Source organism: Ptychodera flava, chromosome 21, assembly GCF_041260155.1.
Source record: "Ptychodera flava strain L36383 chromosome 21, AS_Pfla_20210202, whole genome shotgun sequence".
Lineage (NCBI taxonomy): Eukaryota > Metazoa > Hemichordata > Enteropneusta > Ptychoderidae > Ptychodera > Ptychodera flava.
The window spans coordinates 15,178,718-15,198,848 of record NC_091948.1 but is presented as its reverse complement, the minus strand read 5'-3'; the positions used below and the strand labels follow the sequence as shown (position 1 = coordinate 15,198,848).

Here is a 20,131-nt window from a genome sequence, read left to right as displayed (position 1 = left end):
CATTTATATACAGATGCAAAATGAGACTTAAGTGGGGAAAATTGATCAGATCGGCTCATCAACAATACAGTTTCAACACTATTTATTGTTTCATTGGGGAATGAAAGGGTACAGAAGTTTTGTCATCTGTTGCTTATTATATACATACACACCGATGTTTTATTGATATAGTGAAATGGCAGACGCTATAGATTGAAATATTAATCACGTATTAATGCCTCTCCCATGCTCCAGGCCCATGCTGCCAAAATTGCTATTTTGGTCCGAGTCAACAAAAGAACGGTGACCTTCAGGAGCTGTTCAAGTGAAACAAGGAAACAGAACCCATAGGCATACCAATTATTTCAGCGGCGTCAAGCCAGGCAACCGGCAGAGCAACAATCAAGTGGCATATACAGAAAACAGGCTGCCATGACCACTTATGCGGACTATTTCAGGCATGAAAATGCGGCAGGCAATAACATTGGAATTGAAAAAATTCAAAAGAGGCGGAATGCGGCCAGTACGTGACCGTAATTGTCTATAAACTGCTCACATGCAAGGTCTGAGCTCAGAAAGCCATCCGTATGCACCAATCAGAATGTCTTGTTTTCTGTAGTATTATGCATGCAATACCAGGGTAAAATATCTTTGAGGGTTCATCAGCAAATTTCATTATTTGTGTCATACCAATCTTGGCTGACATGGAAATTATACAAAATTTAATTCATACTTGGAAGTATTAACCACATATATCTTTTGTGACAACTTATGATTTATTCAAAGTTTTGCCTGTACTGTGAGGAAGTTAACCACAAATAGTCTGAATGCCATTGATTCACGTCTTGTTGTGTGAAAACCATTTTTTAACTGTGAGCCACTTGCTTCAGATAACTATTAGGTTTGCACAGGTGTTCTAAGAAGGAAGTCTTTTGATAATGTTTTACAGTCAGTGAAGTACTTCATTAATCTCCCCAGGATTGGTAGACAAACACGTCTATTGGAAGAATATGAGGTGATATACCATTTTTGTTTATTCGCTATGAAATATAAGCGTATTCTGCAAACAAAATTACTTAGTTGTTTTGGTCAAGAGTTGTAAAAAACACAGTTCTTCATTGTATAAATTTATACTGAACTAATGTGGACAAGCAAATAAAAGTGGTAAGGTCTTTCCCTTTTACGTGAGGCAGAACTTGACATAGTGTGTAATAAATTTTATCAATTTGAAAGTCTTTCCAATTGTGTGTTAAATGTACAAATTTCACCCAGCGACTGCCATGATTTGGAACGAAAAAGCACTAGTATGTGAACAACACCAACAAAATAAACCTATATAAGTCTACCTCTAGAGATACTATAAACAAGCAAAAGATGGAAATGGTGATTCCTCTTCTAAGACTTGAATCCAATCCACCCCTCATCAGATTATAATATAACTATTATAATTTTTTTTACTAATTTGAAGTTTCTACCATATCAGGGTCATTATAAAATGGTCACTTCACCTTGGAACAACTACTCCTGTACTACAGGACACTGTGGCAGCAAACAGTTTCCAATACTGTCAGTGGACTGTACTTTAATTTTCTTTATCTGTTTCCATGAGTGGAGATGACCCCTTGTTTGATAAGACACCGAAGCATCCAATATTAAACTTAGTCATCGAGACTGCGGGCATATTGACACATGCGACTCCCCTGGATTAAAAACACAAATGTGTAATTAATTGATGAAAATGAGACATTAGCTAAATAGACTAGGTGAGGCGTGAATGATAAGATCCCATTTCACAGCACAGTATGATTACAAAGAGTTTATAATTCAACCATGATGCATAATTCAGACAGTCCATTTGTGCATTTGGGCCAAATCTACCATAAAGAATGCAAATTTTAATGTTATTTATCGATTCCTCGAACCTTCATAAAAAGTAGATGCAATACGGAGTATTCCCTTGGCAAACACAAAACAGGATTGAAATCTGGGTAGTTTTATAGAAAAATTCAAATACTTAAATAAACATAACTTTTCTGCCCTTTTTAATAGTACGTCAAAAAAATAAAATTGCATATTTACAGCATTTCACATGTTACACACACACATATATTATAAGTTAGATCCTAGCAAATGTTGACTTTATAAGCACTCCCTGTGTACAAATTCATATTTACACAAAATCTGTTTGATCGTCACATTCATAATGTATTGGTACATTTAGTGAAAACCAGACAGACTTACACAAAAAGGTTTATGCCAGTGCTGCAGAATTGGGATGTATTAAATCATGAACATATACAAAATAGAAAGGAGAGACCCTTTACAATGAAAACGTATCAATCTAAAATACTTTCATTTGCAATCTTGTCACTTAGGGTGAATTTTCCATGCCCATGACATGAGGAGAAACACTATTAATTTTTCATGTGGCCGCACACTTAAAGGGGCTAATGACCTTGAAAATGGCATAGACCATTCTTCTGCTAGGATGCATTTCAATTGATAGCCATCCCGTAATATTTATATGTCAGCATGCCATTTGCCATTCCAGCACACTGTGGTAAAATTTCACTTTCTCAACATTTTGCTTCAACAGCTGTGCACGCCAAAGTACTTGTAGCCTTGTACTGGCTGAGGCAATGTCTTTCTCATTCACCTTTATGATCTACATGTGTGGTGCACTTGACCCTTTTGAGCGCCACAGTCAATTTTTCTTGCCTTTATAAAATATACCCCTGTCAATTTTTTCAGATTTTTGCAAAAATTTTGGTAAAAAACTGTAGCTGATGAAATGTGATGTCCATTGGTCCAAAATTATCAAAAATATTGCAGAAAAATTTCATAAAAATTGGTAAAATGTTGCAGTAAAATTTTGGCGGGAAAAATTACAGCACTCAAAGGGTTAAAATGACATACTCAAGAAGCATACCAGGCCCTTTTTTAAGGACAAGCTTGTCATCGGTCAAATGTATGGCAGTTTAACAATCTGACCAAATCTTTAGCTCTGGTTACAGTATACACTCAGTGATGTTTGCACAGTGTCGTGTTCGGGGATGATTCCTGCCGAGTGCTACACCTCGGTTTGATCCCCACTTAAATTTTAAAACCCACTAAGTTAATTTTCCACTCAAAAGAATATCTGTCATCACTCTAAGTATTTCTTTTAACGCCTGCAGGTAATGCGATGTCTGGGTCGAGTGACAGCAGGTGTAACTTGAGACAAGAGGCAGTAACAATTTATCGGATGCAGGTTCACAGCAAGGCGCTGCATGTCTGCATTTGAACATGGCATCTGATCTGTGCACTGAACCGTGATGCGTCCCCAAGTCCTGAAACAGGCAAGGGAATGCATGTACATTCATAGCAATGTAACAATGTCAACTCAGTGAGCCAAAGAAGCAAATAAGTTCAGATCACTGAACCACGAGACGGTTACATACATCATGAACACCACATGATTTCTGTAACTAGGAGGGGGAAAGTATTCAATTGAGTTTTTTTTTTTTTTTCCTGACTGACTATAAAATGGTACATTTGTGGTCTCCTATATTATTATTTGTGTGATAATTGATGTATTTACTGAGAAAAACTAGTACACTAGCATAAAGAATTGTAACATTTTAAGGAAAATACCCAATAAAAAAAAAAGTGGTACATTTGTCAAGAGCTGCCAAACCTCTTCTACATTACCTTTCTATCACAGACATAGACTATGTGGATGATATGCTCAGTTGCTGGAGTTAAAATGGATAGAATTTTTACATCTCGATTTTTGTACAGCTGAGTCAATATTGTTCCAATGGCATGACTGATGCTACAGCCTGGGACTGATAAATGCAATGTACAGGTAAAATTCTGAATGATCTATTTTTCTACAGTGACTGTAAAACTGCCATTTTTAAAGATGAATTGATGCAGATGTTTAATTAAGAAGGTTTTATGATTTAATTACTAAAATTACTGTTTTGGTTAACCTTTGAAAAGCATTGCTCTGCAAATTTCATAATTGAAAATTAAAAAACACACTATTTTTCATTTTCAATTTTTCTGGAACTACTTAAACAGCATCTCTTTGTTAACTCTATTGGAAAAAATAAAATTTCTTTTTTCAATAAACTCAGATGGTGAAAATTTTTCTTTACTCCAACAGCTTTGAAATGAGCCCCAACAAGCGGTAGATCAGAAAATAATTGTAGAAATTTTAGAGTCCGAAGATTTGTCCCCGAGGCGCGTTCTACCTTAAATAAATGGTAATTACCATTTGCCTTATTTCCTTACCATTTCCCCCTACATTAAAACACTGAGTGAATTGTCCATTTTGCATTCTCCGGCAATCTGTCACTTGCAGGCAAAATGGGGAAAGTGGATAGTATTCTGAATTCTCTGACTGAAATTGTATCTAGAGGTATTAAGCCTAAGTGTCACCCTGCTACGGTCGTTCAGATGTACATGGCTGTCACAAAGCTATCAGTCATCATTATAATCCCAGACATACATGCACTTCACCTTTCACTCTGGTGAATACAAGACCGGCAACTCTTCCGCTTTGATGTCAATGATCAGTGATTCATTTGGGGTCACTTAAGGGGTCAGATCGCGTCCTCACTTTGGTCAGATATTCAGGGTCACTTAAAGGGTCATTTCCAAAGGTGGATGTCTGGGGCCACTCTATATACATTGTATAAATAGCCTTCTGATTGCTGTATAAAAAGAGCAATCAGAGGGGCATACATGAAATGAGTTGAGCGCCTGTGGATACAACAACTTTTATCGCAGAGAAAATTTGTTACTGTTGAACTCAGAGTACAATATATTGATTGCTACATCACATGTTTGATCAGTGCCGTTTTTCAAGCTGTAGACAATACTGCTATTTGTGCATATTATATCACTTAAGAGTTCAAAAGTGCACTGTACTCACCACAGTGATTCAGCTTGTATGTGTTGATATTTTTGTAAGTGTAGTTAATTTTGCTAGTTTTATGTATCATTTGTGATCTTAACAAATAAATAAATACAAAGCAACGTTCAATACATCAGAAGTTAATTCAGTCAACACGTCCAGTCTATTTGGCTTACCAGACACTGTTTTATGTGAAAACAAGCGACCTAACGGCCGATATAGCTCCGCTGTGTTTATGTAGAGAATAACTATTTTTTACACATGTTGATGAAGAAGATGGAAATCTTTGATAGCTCAATGCAGTGGCCAGAAAAAAGTGGCTAAAATAAGTTGCAAAAATACACAATTGAAGATTCCATCATACTTTGAATATATCACATCAGATCATCCCTAAGAACATGTCAACCAAAGCTATCTGATGAGTAGTTTTTTGAGAATAAAATTTTCTGACCAAAATGGCAACAGTTACCCCCAAAAATAAAAATTGCAGATTTCATCATAATTTCAAGAGATCAAATTTAGTTCATAACTTCATCTATAGAAACCTGTATACCAAATTTCAAAGCTGTTAGACCAGTACTTTTTGAGAAAAACATTTTTTGACCAAAAATGGGAAAACTTGCCCCAAAATTCAAAATTGCAGATTTCATCATTATTTCAATAAATATCATTTAGTTCATCTATAGAAACCTGTATACCAAATTTTAAAGCTATCAGATGAGTAGTTTTGGAAATACACATGTTTTGACCAAAAATGGCATAAATTGCCCCCAAAATACAAAATTACAGATTTCATCAGAAATTCAATATATATTACTTAGCTCCTCTGTAGAAACCTGTATACCAAATTTCAAAGCTATCAGACCAGTACTTTTTGAAAAACACATTTTTTGACCAAAAATGGCAAAAATTGCCTTAAAAATACAAATATGCAAATTTCACCATGATTTGAAGAAATCTGACTGAAGTCACCCTAAGTAAACTGCATATCAAATTTCAAAGCAATCGGACAAGCGGTTTCAGAGAAGAAGATTTTTTTACCAAAAACACCAAAAATTGCCCCAAAAATACAAATCTGCAAATTTCACCACGATTTGAACAAACTTTAAGTGTGGTCACCCCAAGTGAACTGTATATAAAATTTCAAAGCAACTGAACTTGCGGTTTCAGAGGAGAAGGCAATTGTTGACAGACGACGACGAAGGACGATGACGGACGATGACGACGGACGTCGACGGAAAATCAACCTATTTGATAAGCTCCGCGTCCCTGACAGCGGAGCTTAAAATATATTACTGAAGATGCACAGGGAATTATGTAATGTTATAAAATGTGGACAGGGATTGATATACTCATCTACAGCCAACACAATATAGGAAGACCACTTGAAATAAACCCTGCATTTGTACAGGGACATATTATGTTTTTCAGGGATACTTTATTGCGTGCTGTCTTCAAATAAAGATCCAGGAATCTAGGACAGAACCATTATCACTCTAAAACACATTGTACCGAATTATGGAAATTAAATGTTTCAACCAAGCAAGCTATTGAACAACTCTCTGATCCGTTTCTTTGTATTTTGTAGTATCCAAATATACTTCATCTTTGGTGCAAAACGTATGAAAAATACAGACCTTTGTCATTGCACTGCCAAAAGTCTGGACATTTATTCTAAACTGTGATGTTGATGTACAAAGTTTACAAAACTGCATATTCTGAATAGATCAAGGCGTGTTGCCGTGTGTATCACCTCGCAACCCTTCTGGGTGTATGTTTTTATTTTAATCTCTCACCTGCTTCTGTCTACGATTCTTAAAATTTAATATTTTCATCAGAGGAGAGTTATAAAGCTTGAGGATGCGGCTTTGACGGGTTACGACCCGATGCAGTAGATTTATTTTTTTCTTCAAAGCTGGATTAAAATATGATGAATGATTGATTTAAGACATGTTACTTCGCTTGCTACAGGCTGATGAGTGCAAACTTGCTGAAGATTAAGAATTTTTTATTTCTGGCCCTTCTGAAGCCAAAGTCTGAGCTGTGATATAGCCTGGAGATCACAGGATATTTTCTAAACCAAAAGACAGACTCTTTGATATTAATCCCTCAACTTCATTTGTTATCGGTCTGAGACAAGCAGACAACTATGTACACGAGCAAGTGCACTGTACTTTTTTTTTCTGGAGGGGGATGGGGGATTACTTCAAAGAAAATATCAAATCTTTATTCATTGTTTCTGTCCTACATGTTTTATTTTCCCATTCCAATGACTGATCAGGGATTCTGCTCCTTAAGAGCTCACAAGAAAGACGTACTATTACATGGCGATTTTCTAATGAGCCAGGGTACCCAGAACTACCCATGTTGTTATACAGACATATCTGGCTCTGAATAAGTAGGCCACACTTCATTTTTCTCTAGGTCTATGCTTCATCAGTTTGAATTGTGTGTTTTATATACAGCTTTTGTGCACAAACCTTTCAAGGATAAAAGTCACCGTTTTTTGGTGTGTTTGAACATTATGAAATACCTCACAGTTAGACATGAACTCAAATCATATTGATCGTGAGTGATATGATGAACAAACCTTTCAAGGATAAAAGTCACCGATTTTAGGTGTTTTTGAACATTATGAAATATCTCACAGTGAGACACGAACTCAAATCATTATTGATTTCAAACATGTCATGTAAATTCCCTTGTCAATGTTTATTTAACATTGAGGCTTTCAATTTGTTATTCACATTAAGCTCATTTGCATATATTTTTGGTTGATATCATTTTCATTTTCCTCCTATGTTCTGACTGTTAACTTGCTTAAAAGTGTTTTTTAAACCACTTTCAATTATTTTAATGCTCTGAACAATTTTTAACATGTTTGTGGTGTAAGATAATTCAAAGACAGCCAGTTGTTGTCTTGGTTTGACTTTATGTTTAAAGGAAATATATTGAAATTTAATTTGTGAGGATCAATGGAACAGCAAGTTTAAACACGTATATAATTGTCTTCAACTTTTAAATTCCTTTTGCCCTATTACACATGTAGCTTTCTCGCTTCCAGACTATAATATGCCTTCATTCTCATTGAGTGATAAATTCAAGTGATAGCTAAGGAAGTTAAATTTGCATCTGCTCAACACCGACAAGAAAAACTCTCTGGACTAGTCTTTCTTTAGGGCATGTTGAGACAGAGTTAATTTTTCTTTCAGTGTAAGACACGAAACTAGCAACTTGATCTGCCAGACTTTGTAATGCACTCCAAAGCCAGCTCAAGATAGCTGAAAACGGTTTTCTCTCCATCCTGAAATATTCATAACATTCTCTGGAAATTGCTTTGTGAGATCAAACATGGAACACAATACAGCGGTTGATCTTGACGAGCTTGAAGGCCAGAGATCACTCTTTGACCCGGCTGTTGGGTGAAATCATGAGTGGTTGAAGTGTTGTCACCATGGCAACCTGTAACAACATGCCAAATTAGTCATCCAGACATGAAAAGAAGAGTTCTGTCCTGTGTGATCTCATGTCTGGTTTGAATTCTGCTCCTTCATCCCTGATGAGCCAGTCACTTATATTTGCTTTACATTGGCATACCTTTAAATGTCGTTAATTCCAACAAGAAAATTTGAACCTCAGATAGTTGATAAGGTAGTGACAAGGTCACCATCAGTGAAACAATTCTTGCAGGGTGTTTTTTTAATTTTTAATATCCCTATTAAGTTCATCTTTGCCATAAACTTCACGTCAGACCACTAGAATAATTTTGCATCAATATCAAAATGTTCAAATGGGCAAAGTCATTTCCTGGGCTTGAAAAATATCAAGGTTTGAGACCTTTGTACTTTTTGTCTGGTACACTAGCAGATTACATGGAAGCTATGAGACCAAAATCCAAATCAACTTCCCCCTTTAAGATGCTTTTAAATTAAAAAAGTTGCAGTTGCCACATGTACCATCTCTGTGCTACAGCGCATTAAAAAATTTGTAATCACATTAATGCTGTGAAATTTCAGACATGGCGATATTTCAAATAATTTCAATTTAAGGACAGAGCTGTTTTATCATATTTATATAAATTTCAGTTTGGCTCATAGGGTATTTCTCTGATTCTCCAAACTTGCAATGATTATACACTTCCAATTCTTCATCAAAACATTCACTTTTTGTTTTTTCTTATTACCTACTACATATGACCTTCACAGTTTCTTAGATGTAGATCCTACAGCTGCTTACCATTTTTGGAATTGTCGGGATTATTTTGTACAATCCAAAATGTACCGTGGCACAAATATGAGCCTATCCACAGCTTGTCTGATCAATTCCCTAGCCGGAGTATTTTTGCCTTCGGAGATTTTTGGCTTTCGCCTGTACTTCGGCCAAAAATCTCCAAAGGCAAAAATACTAAGGGACTAGATTACAGCTTGTCTATCACAGCTACTATGTGAGCTAGTTGTGTTGCATGGAAGTACACCACCAATTATGTGGCATAGAGGTATACTGTTAGGCTAAAACTTTCACAACCTGTGTCATTTGTTTGGCATGATCAAGGTATACTGTTGGGCCTAAAAAGAACACGAGTTTGTTTCTCCTAAATCTACAATAGCTGCACCAGAGTTTGTGAATGATTGTGTATTTCTGGTTTTTGCACTCAATTTGATCGATGTCAAATATAATTAGGTATTTGATAGAAATTCCCCAAGAAGTAGCATGAATATACTAACTGATCCAATTACAGCCAATGGTGAGTTTTAGCTGTTGTTGTCTTTGGCAATTATTCTCATCAGCCAAATGCATATGCTTAGCCTGATACACCTGTTTTGTTCTTCACGAACATCAAGCATATTTACCCGCCGGCGAGTGACAACGGCCCATTTTACACAGCACAAATGCAGGCAGGGCAATGCACCGTCAATGGTAGTACGGTTATATATTATTAGGGGTTACGTATTGGTTTGAAACAATCAATTCTTTAAGAGAGATTGAATCACACACAAAAATAACCCATTCCAATTACTGAGCTGGTAGTCCAACTATTTTTAAAAATGTTATTTGTGTATTCAAATTTTACCCTGTTGGGTTCCAACTGAAAATCCCATGAGAAACAGATTACATATATACATGATATATACAATGAACTAAATATGGTGTATTTAATAATAGCAGCTATGTGGTGATGTAATTGAGGGTAGCAGATACCTGAATAGCAAGGAAATTAATACCTCCTTCAATGCATATTGATCTTTTGATATAGTTATCATATATACTGATTATTGATATCAGACACTGGTGTAATAAAAAATTTCGCATTTTGTACAGTCTGCTGCAGACTCAATGACTGAAATACATCATCACAGTGTTTTAATAATTGAGTTTGCAGTGTTTCATCCGGGATATAGGGAGGTTTTCCCCTTTACCAGAAAATTTAGGGGGATTTCACCATTTCATGTTTTCTACTTGTATCTCTAAGGTGTAACTGGCACCATTTCATGGGGGACTTTGACAAATTACTAGGGGGTGCCAACATGTCAACAGAGGGGAATCCCCCCCATCCCCCTCTCTAGATGAAACATGGTTTTTGCATCAAAGCTGTGGTACCATCAGATACTGTGGTTTATAAGTTTGAACTGTGTATAGGTTGATGTGCCTCTGGAATTGTCCTGTCACACAGACTGAAAAACTTTTCACAACTTCTCTGCGTGAAATCTAATACTGTAAATGCTAACAAGGAATCCTTGATACTCATTCACTGTTTGTATGGAAACCAAGTCTTGATTTCTCCTGGAAACTGTTTCATGTCTTTTGATTGCTGGATACATATTGTGGTATTGAGCACTTTCTTTCCCTCAGAAGATACCAATTGATAATCAGTAATGTTTGTTTATATATAGTGTACAAAACATCTTTCTGGACCCAAGTTTATATGTATAAGCCAAGTATTTTTGCTTATGTTCAAAGAGTCAATGGTATTAAAACAACAACAAAATTTCCATTCATTGTCTCTGACATACGGTAATGTGAGGGACTTACTAGGATCCCAATATGTCTGGGGAATCGTAAAATTTACTGGTTACAATTTACCACCCTTCACTGCATCACCCTCAGTTCAGCATTATTATGGCAAACTGGATCTTTCCATTTCAAAGTGGGGGTGGACAGGTTGACATTCCACTTCCACCCACGAGTCTCTGTCATCATGGTTCTACAAAAGCTCTGACATAAACCTACAATTTCCAGCTCAGGAATAAGCAAATCATACATTAATAGACTTTTTTCTCCATACTGTTTAATCATATACCATTACAAACATATATGATATGAACCACAGGCGCTTGGAGTTGCCAGTGTGGTATACGTATGATATGAACCACAGGTGCTTGGAGTTGCCAGTGTGGTATACGTAGAAAGTCTTTCTTTTGAAAACTCCACTCTGACACTCCACGCACCTGTGTACTGGACAACCACATTGGCAAATTCGCCTGTCCCAGCAAAATATAGAGAGGACTTCCCGACCTTGTAGCACTGGATTGCCTTACACATGAAGCCCCATAGTCATTGAGTGCATGCAAACACGACTTCTCCACTTAAAAGTAACATGGACCGAATTGCTACCCTAAAGACATCTGAAAATCTATGGCCATCATCAGAACAACAATACTCACATCTTAAATCTAAGACTTTAAAGCCCCTATCCCATTTAAAAGCCTTCTCAAGAAGTCTTGAATCAAAGTATACAATACACTTTGATAGCTCCTGCATGCTTTGTGCCTTAGAGCTTGTCTGTCTCTAACAGTGACCAGTGAATGACCTCGGGGTAGGTCAAACACTGTCTGCGACCTCTGACCTTGCTATTTTTAGACAAGGAGATCTGCTTTTCTGCCAAGTCTATTCATGATGTTGGACGATTGAGTTACACTGTAGGCGGGTTGCCTGACACCTGCTTCAGTTGAGTGGAGTGGTTGCAAGCTTGCTGAGCAATATGAAATTTTTGAGCAATAAAATGACAACTGATGAAAATATAGGGAGGAGAAAAATCAGTCGTCCAGGAATAAAGACAAACCACAAGTGGCCCATCCTTTATTTTGCTTTGTGGATAAGACGAGACTGTTCTAGGAATACAATTCTGAATGCCTAATGGATGAAAGAGTTTAAAAGATATGTTGAATTGATATACATCAACAAATAAAAAGTGTGATTTGAGACATTGTGTGAGCTCCAGCATGGCAAGAAAAAAGACATAAAATTGATAGCATGTGCTGAAAAATTCCATCCAAGCACACTGGAAAAGACATCCATGATGGGGGCATGTCTGGAATCAGGCCAGAATGTAGACGCAATGGAAATGGAATTGTGGTGAGCAAACAAGACGGTGTTATTTGTTCACTGGAATACGGTTATGCTGGAATGATATGAACTGGGGAGTTAATATGCTTACAAACACCAAATCAGCCTGCTCTAGACAAATTAATTTGATCTCGTTGGTGATTGATTGGGGAAGATTAAAAAAATACATATTTTGAATAATTACTTGAACAAGTAATCATGACATCCTTCCTTTAGAGTTTACGATCTAGATGTCTTTTTGAAATGCCCGACAAGATTCAAGTGGAAGTCCCCTGACCTGTTGTGGGTCATGAACTATATTAACACAAAGTGTATGGCTCAAACACTTGTTAATGGTTTAAAATTGTGACAAGCAACCTCTTTATTTTCATCTGTGACAAATAAACATGTTGAAAATGCTACTTTTATATGAATTTATGATGTATGAAAGTTTTCAATATTTATAGCCTATCAAAATATCAACTCATAAGAGAGTAAGAATCGTATGAACAACAGACCATTTGCATATTTAATTATGCAAACAGGAGGAAAAAATGATCTTGTCAAAACTAGTTATATATTTTGAAAATTTACCTCCTAACGTTTTCATCACTTGTTTAAAATATTTTGGCTGTTGAAAACCACACACTAAAATATAGCATCAGTAACACTTTGCTCACATTTTGTAAGATGTGGCAGGCCTGAGTGAGTTTATCTAAAATGTTTGGCATTTTTTGGACCAAAAACAGCGAAAATTGTCCCAAAAATACAGTATTGCAGATTTTGTCACAATTTGAACAAACTGATATAAATCATCCCTAAGAACCTTCAAGTCAAATTTCAAAGCAATTGCACCAGCAATTTAAGAGAACATTTTTTGACGTCATGAAAAAAAGATAAAGATACTCCAAAACACAAACATGCAAAGTTCACCACAATTTGAATAAACTAAACTAAGATTTAATACCCATAGGAACATACATAATAAGTTTTGAAGCAATCCAACAAGCAGTTTCAGAGAAGATGTTTTTTTTGACCAAAAATGGGAAAAATTGTCCCAAAATAAAAATATGAAAATTTCACCACAATTTGGACAAACCTAAGACAGGTCAACCCTAGGATCATGCACACCAAGTTTCAAAACAATTAGACAAGCGGTTTCAATTGCCTCCAAAATAGAAATATGAAAATTTCACCACAATTAGAATAAATCTAACTGAAGTCATCTTTAACCTGTATACCATCTTTCAAACATTGAAAGTTTCATTTTTAAGAATTTTTCTGCTGATTTTGTTCAAAAAATCTTATTCAAAACTGCTTATCAAACATCTTTGAATCTTTTTATGCAAGTCCCCAGTGATGATACAGTTTAGATATGTGCAAATTATGATGAAATCTACAGTGTGTATAAGATTTGTGCAGGACCGGCAAAGTTGGATTGTAGAATTTCAACCATTTTCATGCATATTTAAGCTTGTGTTGTAAATTATATAGGAGCGACAGAGTCATTGATGCAATTGCAAAAAACTCAAAGACATTTACCGAATACCCATTTTCATCACAAATTTTCTTTCAGTTTATCCATCTGAGGAACTCATGAAAGGGTGCAAAAAGTTCACTCTGTTATCACGGCACCGCTTTATCAGAGAGAGATGTCTAGATCTTTCCATTCTGAATTATGCTCTGAAAACAGCGTCAATTTCCCACCATAACTGTAAAATAACTAGGTTACCCTGAGTATTTAATTCACTTAGCCCCTGGGCAATTCCATTAAAAAATTTTCCAAGGCTTGCAAGTAATATGCCACCGTGGATTTCCCATGATGCTTTGCATACAACTCACCCCCACACACTCACATCTGACAGAACCCCAAGCTGAAGTGTCATGCTGACACATTGATAGTAGTTGTTCTGACCACCAAAAGTCTCTCATTTCGTAATTATTTTTACTGTCCACGTTTATCATGATAGCTTTTAATATCAGGTTTAGTGTTTTGCAATAATTGTTCTTACCCCGATGTAGGGAAGGATATTTGAGACACAATGCCTGGTACAGAATCAACTTGATATTTTACAAAACAAACACTGACATTGAAAACAAAGAGACAAATTATGCGAGCCAAAGATGAACAGATTATAACTAAATAAAAGAACTACCGGTAATGCAACAAATAACCAAATAAATGCAAAATTCTATATTTTGTCATTGCAGATTAAGTGTTCAGCATTTGATTGAACTAATTTGAAAGCAGTTCTTTCTCAAGAAAATGTCAGTAGAATTTTTCAGTGGACAAGAATTGGGATACACAACTAAAATCCACACCTAATTATTACAAAGCCACCAGTCACACATGCTGAAGTAACTGCTGCAATTGTATCCATTAAACTTTGTCTGTTTTCTGTAATCTTTCTGACAGACATTGAATCAGAACCCCAAAGATGGAAAAAAGTCAAAAAAGGAAAAAGGCAAACGAAAAAGCAAACTTCTTCATGACTTGGTCTCCATACGGTTAAAAAAGTCCAACCAGGAAACATTCATGAAATCCACTGTTTCACAAAAGAAAGAGCATACAAAATGCCATAATCTAAACAGATATATTCTTATTTTTTTTTGTTTCAAATCTACATTGTGGCACTGATAATTTTATTTTCCATCGTGCATGCCAATCAATAGTTTTATCAAGTGCATAAAAAGACTCATTGTGTTACAACCAAATTGAAGAGTACTTTGATCCACATATCATTAATCTTACATTTATCTCTTTCCATTCTGCTCTGCATCCTTTCTCATCATACTCTGATGCATCACATTCATATCGCCTTTATTGCATTATTGTCGTGTTTATTTCATTACCATCTTATTCTCTCGCGTTTCATTTTTAATGTCTGGTGATTCTTCTTCAAGCGAGTCAATTCATTTTGTTTGTCGTGTCCTCTGTTTCAAAAGATGTATGATGTTTTTAGCACTCTCCATTCTTATTGTGTTTCACAATAATCTCATGCATCACATTCTACCAGGTTTTTAAAAAAGTTTTGGATATTATATTTTGCTGTTATAAATACAATTATCAATAATTCATTTCTCAATTCCATTTTGATCAGGACTTATTACTTCTATTGATAATTTCTATGTTTTTTTTAGTTATAAAATGGTCATTAAGAATTACTGTATAAATTTTTAAAATCTATAAATTTTTTCAATAGTGCATGTCTTTGTACTGTTTAGTTCTAAGAAAGCATTAAACAGGGTTTATTTTCATTAACAAATTCGCCACTGGAGTTATAGTACAGTAGTACCCTGTCATGCACCTATGCTGTACTTTTTGTAGGGCCACTATACCAACGAAAACAACTGGGTCCTACCGTACAGCTGAGGGATGAAGGAGGACTCAAGCAAAAGTGGAAATCCTGAGGCTGCTGACAAAAATACGTGGTCACATCACTGGGACCGAGAAAATATTCCAGGGTTGTGTAGTTTCAACCAGGGTTAATCAAGGACACAACGACTGCATACCATATTCCATATAATATCTGCTGGGTGGTATATGAGTGTGTACACAGTGTGTGCATTGAACAATGGCTCTCTGCAAAAATGCAGGTACACATAATGGACTATGTCACCATTGGCAACGTGTTGCTATTGTCAGCATAACCAGTAGATTTATCACAGAGACGGCCAGTGCAACATCCAGCAATATATTATAGTAATATAATGCAGCGCACTTGTTTGCTTATATTTACATCTGCCGACAAAAATGGTTGATGGCCATTGAATTAACAAATGGTCCATTTATATCTTTTTTTTGATACTTTGTGCAACAGAAGTGTTTAATGTAGAACTGTCTAGGGTATTACCGGTACTACAGCTGTACAAGTGGACATAAGTGACATTGGAATATAAAGAAGAAATGAACATAATGTACACTAGTTTGCATACCTGGTGAATTTCTTTGTTTATTATCCCACCCTTTCATCTCTAAACGTTTGGTTTGACCCAGTGTTGTCCATTGTTTTGCTAAACTCTACCATTCTGAGATGGGGATGACAGCTTGGCCTACAGTTTCAGTCCTGATAATCACATCGAACAGAGCACCCTTTTGTATGTCGTTGTAAAGCTGACGGCTGATCTGGTATAGAAATATCTAAACATGTTTTTTCTTGTCCTCAACCTGAAAATAAAGAGTAGAAAGGGATTTTGAACAGTGAATTATCGTTTTCAGATCTGTTTCATTACTCATATTTAAAAGCAGTGCAACAGGTTGCTCTGTGGTCGTTAGGGGGTTGCGTGAAAGTGATTACTGCGGTGCTGTCAAAGCACTGCACAGTTGGTGCGGTCATTTGATGTCTAGAACGAGAATACTTTGTATGAGGGTACATCAGTCTTAATGGGAGTACCACCATCTGTTGGACGAACTGGTTTTCTAATTCCGTCCTCTTATACTGACAGCGATTATTGCTATTCTGTCAACTTGGTGTTTTTGTTGTGAATTTTTCATTTTCAAAGAGTGATAGAGATTAATGTTTGGGCATGCCCCATGCCAAATCTATGATGCTGCAGCAATAAAGCTTGTAACTGCATTAAAAATTGCTAGTTTGCCCATATATTTCAAACTTAGCTTCAAAACTAGACCTTTCCAGGACAGGAAATAAACATATCTTTCAAAAGCAACAATTAATTTATGTTATAATCATAGCATAAGAAGGACAGAAAAGAAAAAAAAATGTAAATATTGACTCATTCTCATCAGTGACAAATGTATCAAATTTTCCTTAGAGGTCATGGGTCAAGAATTTACCACAGGAACACAGTGACCTTTAACCCCTCTGTCAATGACATCTCAATATTCCCTGCTGTCTGTTTTGACATTGATGTGCTAATTCAAGCAGCCTTTAATTTAGTTGCAAGATTAAAATTTTCGTCACTTGAATACATTTTCTATTTTTAATCGCCAATATTACCTTAATAATACGGACAATGCTAGATTCCAAATAAGGTAATCTTTTGGACAGCTGACAAGTATAGTTGCGGCACACTGGGCTATCATCTGTACAACATACCAGGTACCTGCAAACTGGTTATTAGACCTTTTAAGCCTGAGAACTTTGTTTTTATAGCATCCCTAACTTAACAACTTTATGCAGGTTTGTTCATTTTGACACTGCAGTTGAAAGTTGCAATATTGGTGAGATGTGGGTCATCAGAGTCTTAACTGCTAATATTGATCGCGACAAATTGTGTTTCAAAAAATAAATTCAGTTGAACACACAAGAATATACCATCGTACCGGCCACACCTAAAACCAGGCAACCGAATCTGTGGCATACATATATGCATGAAAAAACCCTTTCACTCTCCAAAAGGTCGCTTAACCTACATGTCATGCAGAATGCTCCCAACAAGACATGTACCTGCTGGCTAACAGCCAATTAGGAACCACAATTACATGGTCTGAACAGAAGACAATTTTCTGGTGCAAGTATTCTTCTATCGATACATTTATCCACACACTGAAAATAATAATATCTCCCACAATACACTGATATCACTCTGAGCATAAACCCGTCTGATACATGTCCCCAAAGACGCTTGATTCAACTCTATTTTTGCAACTGTTTAGCAAGTGATCGTTCCAGCACAGGAAGTTTTCACATTCAGACTCATGGAGGTGTCAATTATTTGTCTACCATCCGCGAACTGAAATAAAGCAAAGTGCACAACAGTTGGCAGAAGGTCATACAAGGTCACTGAATGACCTCTCGGAGGTTGGTGTAACAGCACCTGTACCTTAATTGTAAACAGTCCTGGCTGATTATATAACATATAATAAAGCTGAGTGTGTTTTACTGTGGAGGAATCATTCATCCTGACAAAAAACATAAAAATTCTCTAAAAACCGAAACACTAGATTGTCTGTCATACACTCTTCCCTTATTCTTTCTAATGTATAGAAAGAATCACTGAATAGTTTTTTGTTTTTCATTTTTTTGGTCTTTTAAAATTTTTTTTATAATTTATAGACAGCATGCACATGATGTGGGGCATTAATTTTCATGAAAACAGCCTTGAACCACCGTACTGGTAGAATTTCATTATTTTCAATTGCAAACGATGGATCTTTTTACAAGAAATAGGGATGAACAGCTTAAAACAACAGCTGAAGTTTTCACAAATCAGTCGATTTTGTCAGACGTTTCCATTAATCAGTTCTAAATAACGTCTGGCGAAATTTTCTGGCAGTCTTTTTTGGTGAAAACTTCTGTAGTAGTCCTAATTTTTTGTTGTTAAAACACTTTTGAATTTTCATCAAAGTTGCAGTACGCAGCAACCTTAAATTTCTCTGTAATTTAATTGCTAATTCAAATCACATCTCTATATCGTCTTTCCATTCTATTTACACATTCAATGCTGCCATGTAAACCTCAGCACAACCCATTCAGATCGCTGGCGCTGTCTGTCTGTGTTTTGCACGATCTCATGCAGTTGCCATGGCAACGGCGTGTCGCTTTTAATGGCTGGCTGTACCGTTGATGGGGCAAGGGTTGTCACTTTGTCACAGGATTCTATAGAGACAAGATCTGCTTTTGGACACAGGAATTCAAAGAATTTTTTCTCTGTTATTGACACAAGCACATAATATACAACTAGGTGGATGTTAATCTTTGTCGTATCATCCCAGGGTTCAAAACACCAAGCCTGGCAGATGCCCACAATAGTTTTGAGAATAATTGACCTAAAGCTATAAAACTTACAAGTTCTCAGATGCTATTAAAAGAACATTTGGCATGTTAAACAAAAAATGAAGCTCGTATGTATATATGGAGACAGTGGTGATGACACATACAGACCATATATTGAATTCTGTTGTTAGGATCAGGTTTTATTCAGTTTGTATGCAGATAATGTGATTTTCAATAATATTTTGCATCAATTTTCATGAATTTACAAGATGCAAACTTCCTGTTCAACGGATCCAATGTTTCTCGTGACTTGGCATGACATCTAAAGCAGGCCTCAAAACGTACGAAGACACGGGCAGTTTTCAGAACAAAACATACATCTATCTTGTTCAGGCATTGACTAGAAGCTATTGTTAAGCTCGGAATCCGATGATGTGCTGATGTAAAATTAAACAAGAATTCTCTCTCCCTCGGCACAAGTCTTTCAATTTTACTAGACAGTGGATGGCAAGGAGAGTGACAACTACAGACAAATTCCTTTCAAAGCAGTGCATTAAAGCCGTAAAATTATCTTGCATTTCATGGCTTTGTAGACCTGAGTATCACCCTGAAAAGACATCAATCTTTAATTTGGAATCAACACAACTTTGGCATGTAAAAAAGAGTCATCAAAGGTTTTCTTACACAAGTTCAAGTGATTTGGGACTGTTGACAACCTGGACAGCTATGAAATTGGAATTTACATACACACAAAACATTTTCAAAGTGGATTTTTGTGGCCTTTGTCAATCAAGACACGGTAACACTTGGGTGATTAATTTTTTAAAACCACTAGAAAAGTAACAATACAGTCTATATAAGAATGTCCAAAAGAAAACTTTTTCTCTCCCTCCCTGTTGATGGAAGCCTCATTATTCTAATACTGTGATAAGTTCCATGTTAAAAGATTGAAAAAGCCCCTTGGGTGGTCAAATAGAACTGTACAGATACATTTTCCTATTACCAAATAGATGATGGATAGCATGAGGAAATATCTGACCTTTACTTTGCAAAAACTGAGTATAAAAGTTAATTGGTATCTTATGTATCCTGCCAAAAGTATGAACTAAACAAGTGACCAAACAGCTGATAGAGCTCCACAATATTATGTAGAGAATAACTATTTGTGGCACATGTGTTGATGATGGTGGAAGTCTTTGATAGTTCACTTCATGGTTGCCTGACAAAAAATGGCAAAAAATAGCTGCAA

General features: G+C 36.1%; 1 protein-coding gene across 6 annotated transcripts in view; it reads right to left on the bottom strand.

Annotated features, from left to right (window-relative positions):
• The window catches only part of LOC139121505 (conserved oligomeric Golgi complex subunit 1-like), a 136,327-nt gene that overhangs the window by 20,409 nt on the left and 95,787 nt on the right, over nt 1-20,131 (bottom strand). For 3 of the 6 annotated variants that reach the window (XR_011549292.1, XR_011549293.1, XR_011549295.1), the window contains one exon: nt 16,142-16,373. The exons of the other annotated variants lie outside the window; for them this stretch is intronic. The gene's annotated coding sequence lies outside the window, so the exon portion shown is untranslated. The remainder of the gene's footprint in view (nt 1-16,141; nt 16,374-20,131) is intronic. 6 annotated transcript variants of the gene reach the window in all.